Source organism: Sapajus apella, unplaced genomic scaffold (genome assembly GCF_009761245.1).
Source record: "Sapajus apella isolate SASKATOON/1434 unplaced genomic scaffold, GSC_monkey_1.0 scaffold74, whole genome shotgun sequence".
NCBI lineage: Eukaryota > Metazoa > Chordata > Mammalia > Primates > Cebidae > Sapajus > Sapajus apella.
Window position 1 is genome coordinate 5,754,896 of NW_022437014.1, and position 7,941 is coordinate 5,762,836.

At 42.7% G+C, this 7,941-nt stretch overlaps 1 non-coding gene across 1 annotated transcript; it reads right to left on the minus strand.

Moving 5' to 3' along the window:
* Positions 1-1,385: 1,385 nt before the first annotated feature.
* On the minus strand, positions 1,386-1,492 carry LOC116532179. Its single transcript, XR_004260743.1, has one exon. It is a non-coding gene; the product is annotated as a U6 spliceosomal RNA (small nuclear RNA).
* Positions 1,493-7,941: the final 6,449 nt, after the last annotated feature.

Genomic DNA, 7,941 nt, shown 5'->3' on the forward strand with positions numbered 1-7,941 from the left:
GGGAGGGCAGCTCGAAGCATGACGGGGACAAGGAATGCAATCAGGAAAGGCTGACCTGGAACTTGGAGCCGGGTAAGTTAGGCTGTGATGGATGGAAGGCGGCAGCTGCACATACAGCATGCTGGCATGCACAGTCTGAGAAACATTGCTTAATTTGAATCAAATGGGCAGCTCGAGAGGCAGAGAAGCAAGCAGTGACCAAAGCCACAAACCGAAACACAAATCTTTCATTAATCTTTCCAACCACACTCACACTCTTGGCAACGCAACTTCCCAATGAGTTGAATATAACTCTTGTTGTTCAGCATCATTTTAAATTTATTTATTTATTTTTGAGATAGAGTCTCGCTCTGTCACCCAGGCTGGAGTGTAGTGGCATGATGTCGGCTCACTGCAACCTCCGCCTTTCAGGTTCAAGCAATTCTCCTGCCTCAGCTTCCTGAGTAGCTGGGACTACAGGTGTTAGCTATCATGTCTGGCTAATTTTTGTATTTTCTTTCTGTTTTTTTTGGGGGGGGGAAAGGTAGCAGCAGAGGTGTTACCACCCCTAAGCCAACCATTTTTTTAAATTTTTTTTCCCCATTTATTTATTTTATTGCTTTTTAGGTTTTGGGGTACATGTGAAGAACATGCAAGATTGTTGCATAGGTACACACGTGGCAGTGTGATTTGCTGGCATCTCTCCCCTTGCTATCTCTCCCCAGCTCCCCACCCCCCACCATCCCTCCCCTATTTCCCCCCAACTGACCCCAGTGTGTAGCGCTCCCCTCCCTGTGTCCACGTGTTCTCGTTGTTCAACACCCGCCTATGAGTGAGAACATGCGGTGTTTGATCTTCTGCTCTTCTGTCAGTTTGCTGAGAATGATGGTTTCCAGGTTCATCCATGTCCCTACAAAGGACCCAAACTCATCGTTTTTGATGGCTGCATAGTATTCCATGGTGTATATGTGCCACATTTTCCCTGTCCAGTCTATCATCGATGGGCATTTGGGTTGGCTCCAGGTCTTTGCTATTGTAAACAGTGCTGCAATGAACATTCGTGTGCACGTGTCCCCATAGTAGAACGATTTATAATCCTTTGGATATATACCCAGTAATGGGATTGCTGGGTCAAATGGAATTTCTATTTCAGGTCCTTGAGGAATCGCCACACTGTCATCCACAATGGTTGAAGTAATTTACACTCCCACCAACAGTGTAAAAGTGTTCCTATTTCTCCACATCCTCTCCAGCATCTGTTGTCTCCAGATTTTTTAATGATCGCCATTCTAACTGGAGTGAGATGGTATCTCAATGTTGTTTTGATTTGCATTTCTCTGATGACCAGTGATGATGAGCATTTTTTCATATGTTTGTTGGCCTCATGTATGTCTTCTTTTGTAAAGAAAAATATGGAACGCTTCACGAATTTGCGTGTCATCCTTGCGCAGGTGCCATGCTAATCTTCTCTGTATCGTTCCAATTTTAGTATATGTGCTGCCGAAACGAGCACATATTTTCTTTCTTAATAGAGATGGGGTTTCACCATGTTGGCCAGGTTGGTCTCGAACTCCTGACCTCAAATCATCAACTCACCTTGGCCTCCCAAAGTGCTAGGGTTACAAGCATGAGCCACCATGCCCGACCTGCATTATTTTTCTGTATGATACAGGGCTGTGGGTCCAGGACCATGCATTATGAGACTTATCATAAAAACGGGGAAGAACTGGCAGAAGGGGCTTCAAGCTGAGATCTAATGAGAACATCTGAGCCTATCTCTGGACAAAGGTTCCTATTTAACTTTTTGAAATGAAAGTTCTGGAGTACACCAAGGTGCTCACGAATAGGCAGAGTATTGTTGATTTTCCTTTATTTCATACCTCAAAGTCACGGGCTCCTTCTGTTACTTTCCTCTCTCCCCACTGTGCTTATGGCTTTTGCATCTCAGCCTGGGCCAGGGCTCTGGGCTTCTGGTGGCCAGGAGACTCAGCCCAGCAGACACAGTCAGATCCTGAACAGTCAGTGTGATGCTGGGTTTTATGTTGCCGTGGATCCATTTGCCCAACTTGCAAGAGGAAGTTACTTTATGGGTCAGTGATTTTTATTCCAGGCCTCAAATGAAATGTAAAAGTGATGATTAAAGAAGAAGAATCTTATTTAACTTTAAAACTTTCTAAGGATCTTCATAAAGTCAACCTCTGAAACAAAAGTATAATTCAAGTCATAGTAGCTTCACATTTACAACAGCAATTCCAGATTCAAGTGTAAAAGATCTGTAATTTCCTTTCGAAATAAGGCCATATGAATTCTTAGATGATTTACTATGGGCCTAGGAATTTATATAATCATACAACTCTAGAATCGGAAGAAATTTTAGAGATGATCTAGTAAAATCCCTCAGTTTAGAAAAGATGATGATGATAGAGAGATTAATGGACTCATCCAGCGTCACACATCTGAGGAGCGGAAAAACCCAGTGATGGGGGAACAAATTTCTGCAGTTCCTGGTTGCAGGCGACTGACTCCTGGTCCCTTCCTGTCCCTGTTGCCCTGGCTGGCTTGCTTCAGCTTTATCTCCTTCCTCTTCCCCTCCAGGGGCTCTGTCTCTTTTTTTTTGAGACGGAGTTTCGCTCTTGTTACCCAGGCTGGAGTGCAATGGCGCGATCTCGGCTCACCGCAACCTCCGCCTCCTGGGTTCAGGCAATTCTCCTGCCTCAGCCTCCCGAGTAACTGGGACTACAGGCACGCACCACCATGCCCAGCTGATTTTTTGTATTTTTAGTAGAGATGGGGTTTCACCGTGTTGACCAGGATGGTCTCGATGTCTTGACCTCATGATCCACCCGCCTCCACCTCCCAAAGTGCTGGGATTACAGGCTTGAGCCACCGCGCCGGGCCAGGGGCTCTGTCTCTAATGATGCAGCCTGTCTTGGCCTGCCATGCCAGGAATTCCAATTCATCTTTATTGGTTCTAAAGGTGATAGTTTGGCCTCCATGTGCTTCACCTTTGCTTTTTATTTCTCAAATTGTTCAGAATCCAGGCTGGGAAGAGGAATGCTATAATGAGTTTCCCCTAGAGACTTCAATACCTTGTGGAGTCTTTATTCCTAAACCTCCTTCCACTACAAGTTACTGCTCTCTGCAAAGCTTCAGAAGGAAAATAGCAGAGGTCATCCCATCAGAGCGTAAACAGAATTTTTCTTTCTTCTTCATAATCCCTTCAGTGTCACATGAAGCTAAGTGCACAGTTGTTACTCAATCTACTTATGGAATGGAACAAGCCTAGTTCTGGAAAACTTCCTTTAAAATGAAAGTTTTTTGGCTGGGTGCAGTGGCTCACACCTATAATCTCAGCACTTTGGGAGGCCAAGGCTGGCGGATTACTTGAGGTCAAGAATTCAAGACCAGCCTGGCCAATACGGTGAAACCCCATCTCTACTAAAATTACAAATATTAGCTGGGTGTGGTGGCACGATCCTGTAGTCCCAGCTACTCTGGAGGCTGAGAATTGCTTGAACCTGGAAGGTGGAGGTTGCAGTGAGCTGAGATCACGCCCCTACACTCCAGTCTGGGCAACAAAGTGAGACTCTGTCAAAAAAAAAAAAAAAAAAACACGGGCCGGGTGCGGTGGCTCAAGCCTGTAATCCCAGCACTTTGGGAGGCCGAGGTGGGTGGATCACGAGGTCAAGAGATCGAGACCATCCTGGTCAACACGGTGAAACCCTGTCTCTACTAAAAATACAAAAAATTAGCTGGGCATGGTGGCACGTGCCTGTAATCCCAGCTACTCAGGAGGCTGAGGCAGGAGAATTGCCTGAACCCAGGAGGCGGAGGTTGCGGTGAGCAGAGATCGCGCCATTGCACTCCATCCTGGGTAACAAGAGCGAAACTCCATCCCAAAAACAAAAAACAAACAAACAAAAAAACCCACAAGTTTTAAAGAACAACGAAGATAAGATGTTTTGTGAACATTAATCACATGATTATGCTAGCTGCATTCTCTCGCAAATCTATTTAATTTACTATTCCCAATAATCCTGAATGGTAACTTTCATTCTTCTCCTTTTCACACATGAGGAATTTGAGTTCCAGAGATGTCAGGAAAGTAGCCCAAGGTTGTACAACAATTGGGCTCAGAGCTTGGTTTTGACCCCTGGTAGGTCAGATTCCTGTGCATTTATACAGCACCAGGCTGATTCCAGTAAAGGAGGACCCAGGCTCTGTTCCGAAAATGAGATGCATTTCACTCAGCTGCTTGCTACAGTGCTCGTCTGTACTTTATGGTGGCCTGGTGTCTGTTCTCTCTTCTTTGGTAACATTACTCCAGTTTTCCTTAGGGCAATGACCTCTTTCCCACTTTTGGTCCATATGACTCAGAGGGAACTGACTCCAACACTGGCTTCATGAGTAGGTATGTAATTCAAGCCTCAGAAACTGACAGTCCTTCCTCCTTAAAACAACAGTGGTTTTTCAGAGGTCAGCATGTGACTTAAAGTCCACAAGATTCAAATCAACTCCAGACTTTTGTTAAAACTATTGGGAAAGAGATCTTCCCGTTTCCCTAGGGTTACAAATCTCATAGGGTGAAAGCCTAAATCTGTTGGTGGAAACTCCCAAAGAGAGCCTTCCAGAGAATGAAGCTGATAGAGGAAAGCAGGGCTGTGGGTGGGAGCAAGAGTGAGGGTTTCCTGAGTCCCTGGATCTCTCTGTGCCTGAATCCAAACTCTCCCTGGACTTTTCTGTGACATCAAGCAATAAATTATTCCCTTCTGTGTTCAAGTTATGTGAACTTGGTTTCTGTCATCACTGAGACACTCCTTCCTTGTTTCTACCATAAATGGACATTTGACTAATAATATTAAGTGGCATAGTTATTCACTGTAAGCTTTACCTTTGTTTATTCTATTAGTCAAGAGTATACTACCTAAGGTCTCCTTTTTAATGACACAATATGGGTTGAGAATTTGTTTGGCCTGGTGGAGTAATTTCTAGTCAGTTAAACTATTTACTGAATACTCACTATGTTCAAGAAACTACTAAGTCATGGAGAGAATAAAAGATGAACATGACTGTTTTAGGGCACAGGTAGGTCATTGAGCCCAATCGGATGACCGTGAGTTAATATTGCAGCCGCTGATTCCAATTAAGCAAGAGATCCCCTACCCCTGCAAGCTCTGTTCTGAAGGTAAGATGCAGTTTATTTAGTTGCATGCTGTGGTACTCAGCTGTTGTTTTTGGAAGCCTTAAATCCATTTCTTCTTCTTTTGGTGATGGGGTCCCAGTTTTCCATTAGGTAACAAAGTCTAGACCCACCACCAGCTGGAAATATACACCCTAGTAAAGAATATTCAAAGGATAAAGTGCACAGAGAGCTATAATAATATCTAAAATATGGCAACTGCCATAAACAAAGCTTCTAGGGTTTCAGTTACCCATGTAACAAGCCTGCACATCAACCACCTGAACCTAAAAGAAACATTGGGATAAAAGAGAAAATAAAAGAATCTCAGTTGACTATTGGAACTATTTGGTCAGTTATTAAAAGCCTTGTTCAAATCATATATGTTATTAAGGGAATTATATGTAGAATACATAAGTAACTTTTATAACAATAATAAAAAGACAAATAGCCCAATTGAAAATAGGTAAAGGATCTGAATAGACATTTCCCAAAGAGGATAAACAAATGGCCAGTAAGCACATAAAAAGATGTTCAATATCATTAGCTATCAAAGCAATGACTCATGCCTGTAATCCCAGCACTTTGGGAGACCAAGGCAGGGGGATCACAAGGTCAGGAGTTCAAGACCAGCCTGGCCAAGATGGTGAAATGCCATCTGTACTAAAAATGCAAAAACTAGCGGGGCGTGGTGGTGGGCACTTGTAATCCCAGCTACTTGGGAGGCTGAGGTAAAGAATTGGTTGAACCCAGGAGACAGAGGTTGCAGTGAGCCAAGATCACACCATTGGCACTCCAGCCTGGGCGACAGAGTGAGACTCCGTCTCATTAAAAAAAAAAAAAAAGAAATTTAAACCAAAACCACAATGAGACACCACTTCACACATACTAGGATGGCTATAATTTTAAAAAGCCAGATAATAACAAGTATTGGTAAAGATGGGGAGAAACTGGAACCCTTATACACTGTTTCAGTGCAGCTGCTATAGAAAACAGTTTGGGGCCGGGCGCGGTGGCTCAAGCCTGTAATCCCAGCACTTTGGGAGGCCGAGGCGGGTGGATCACGAGGTCAAGAGATCGAGACCATCCTGGTCAACATGGTGAAACCCCGTCTCTGCTAAAAATACAAAAATTAGCTGGGCATGGTGGCACGCGCCTGTAATCCCAGCTACTCGGGAGGCTGAGGCAGGAGAATTGCCTGAACCCAGGAGGCGGAGGTTGCGGTGAGCCGAGATCGCGCCATTGCACTCCAGCCTGGGTAACAAGAGCGAAACTCCGCCTAACAAAAAAAAAAAAAAAAAAAAAAAAAAAAAAAAGAAAACAGTTTGGAAGTTCTTCAAAAATTTAAACCTTAGAGTTATTATAAGACCTAGCAATTCAACTCCTAGGTATATCCCCAAGAAAAAGGAAAATATACATCCACATGAAAATTTGTACACTAATGTTCGTAGAAACATTTTGCATAATGACCAAAAAATGGAAACAAATGTCCATCAACTGATGAATACATATACAACATGCAGTATATCCAAACAATGAAATATTATTCAGCCAAAAAAGGGATGAAGTGCTACAAGACTATAACATGGAAAAACACTGAAAAAATGCTTAGTGAAAGAAGTCAATCACAAAAGACCACAAATTGTATGATTCTACTTATACGAAATGTCCAGAATAGGCAAATCAATAGAGACAGAAAGTAGATTACTCATTTCCAAGAGAGCCTGCCGTAAAATGTGGATTGACTACTAATTGATATGGGATTTCTTTTTGGGATGATAAAAATATTTATAAATTGATTGTGGTGATGGTTGCACAACTCTTAATATACTAAAATCATTGGATTGTACACCTTAAAGGGGTGAATTGTATGGTTTGTAAATTATATCTCAATAAAGCACACATGTATATCATAGTCTCTCACTGTCTGTGGAGGATACAATTCAAGACTTCCAGTGAACACCTAAAACTGCAAATAGTATTAGACTCTCTCTATATAGCTGACCCTTCAATGATGTGGAGAGTAGAGGTGCCCATCGCCCTGCACAGTCAAAAATCCACATATGACTGGGCGTGGTGGCTCATGCCTGTAATCCCAGCACTTTGGGAGGCCAAGGTGGGTGGATCAGCTGAGGTGAGTGGTTCAAGACCAGCCTGACAAACATGATGAAACCCCATCTCTACTAAAAATACAAAAATTAGCTGAGCATGGTGGTGAGCATCTATAATCCTAGCTACTCCTGAGGCAGGAGAATTGCTTGAACCCGGGAGGTGGAGATTGCATTGAGCCAAAATCACACCATTGCACTCCAGACTAGGCAACAGAGGGAGACTCCATCTCAAAAAAAAAAAAAAAAAAAAAAAAAAAAAAAAAAAAAAATCCACATATAACTTTTGATGTCTCTAAAATTTAACTTACCAATAACATGAACTGTTGATTAACATGTATTTTTTAGGTTATATATGTTATATATATATATTCTTAGTAAGTTAGAGAAAAAATATTAAGAAAAATCACAAAAACTAGAAAATATATTTACTCTTCAATAAGCGGAAGTAGATCATCATAGAAGTCTTCACCCTTGCCTTCTTCATGTTGAGTAGGCTGAGGAGGAAGGGGAGGAGAAAGAGGAGGAGTTGGTCTTACTGTCTGAGGGGTGTCAGAGACCGAAGAAAATCCACGTATAAGTGAACCCATGCATTTCAAGCCGGTGTTGTTCCAGAGTCAAACAAACTATGTTTTTTCAATCCGTTAAGCAAGATAGCTACTTAGTGACTAAGAG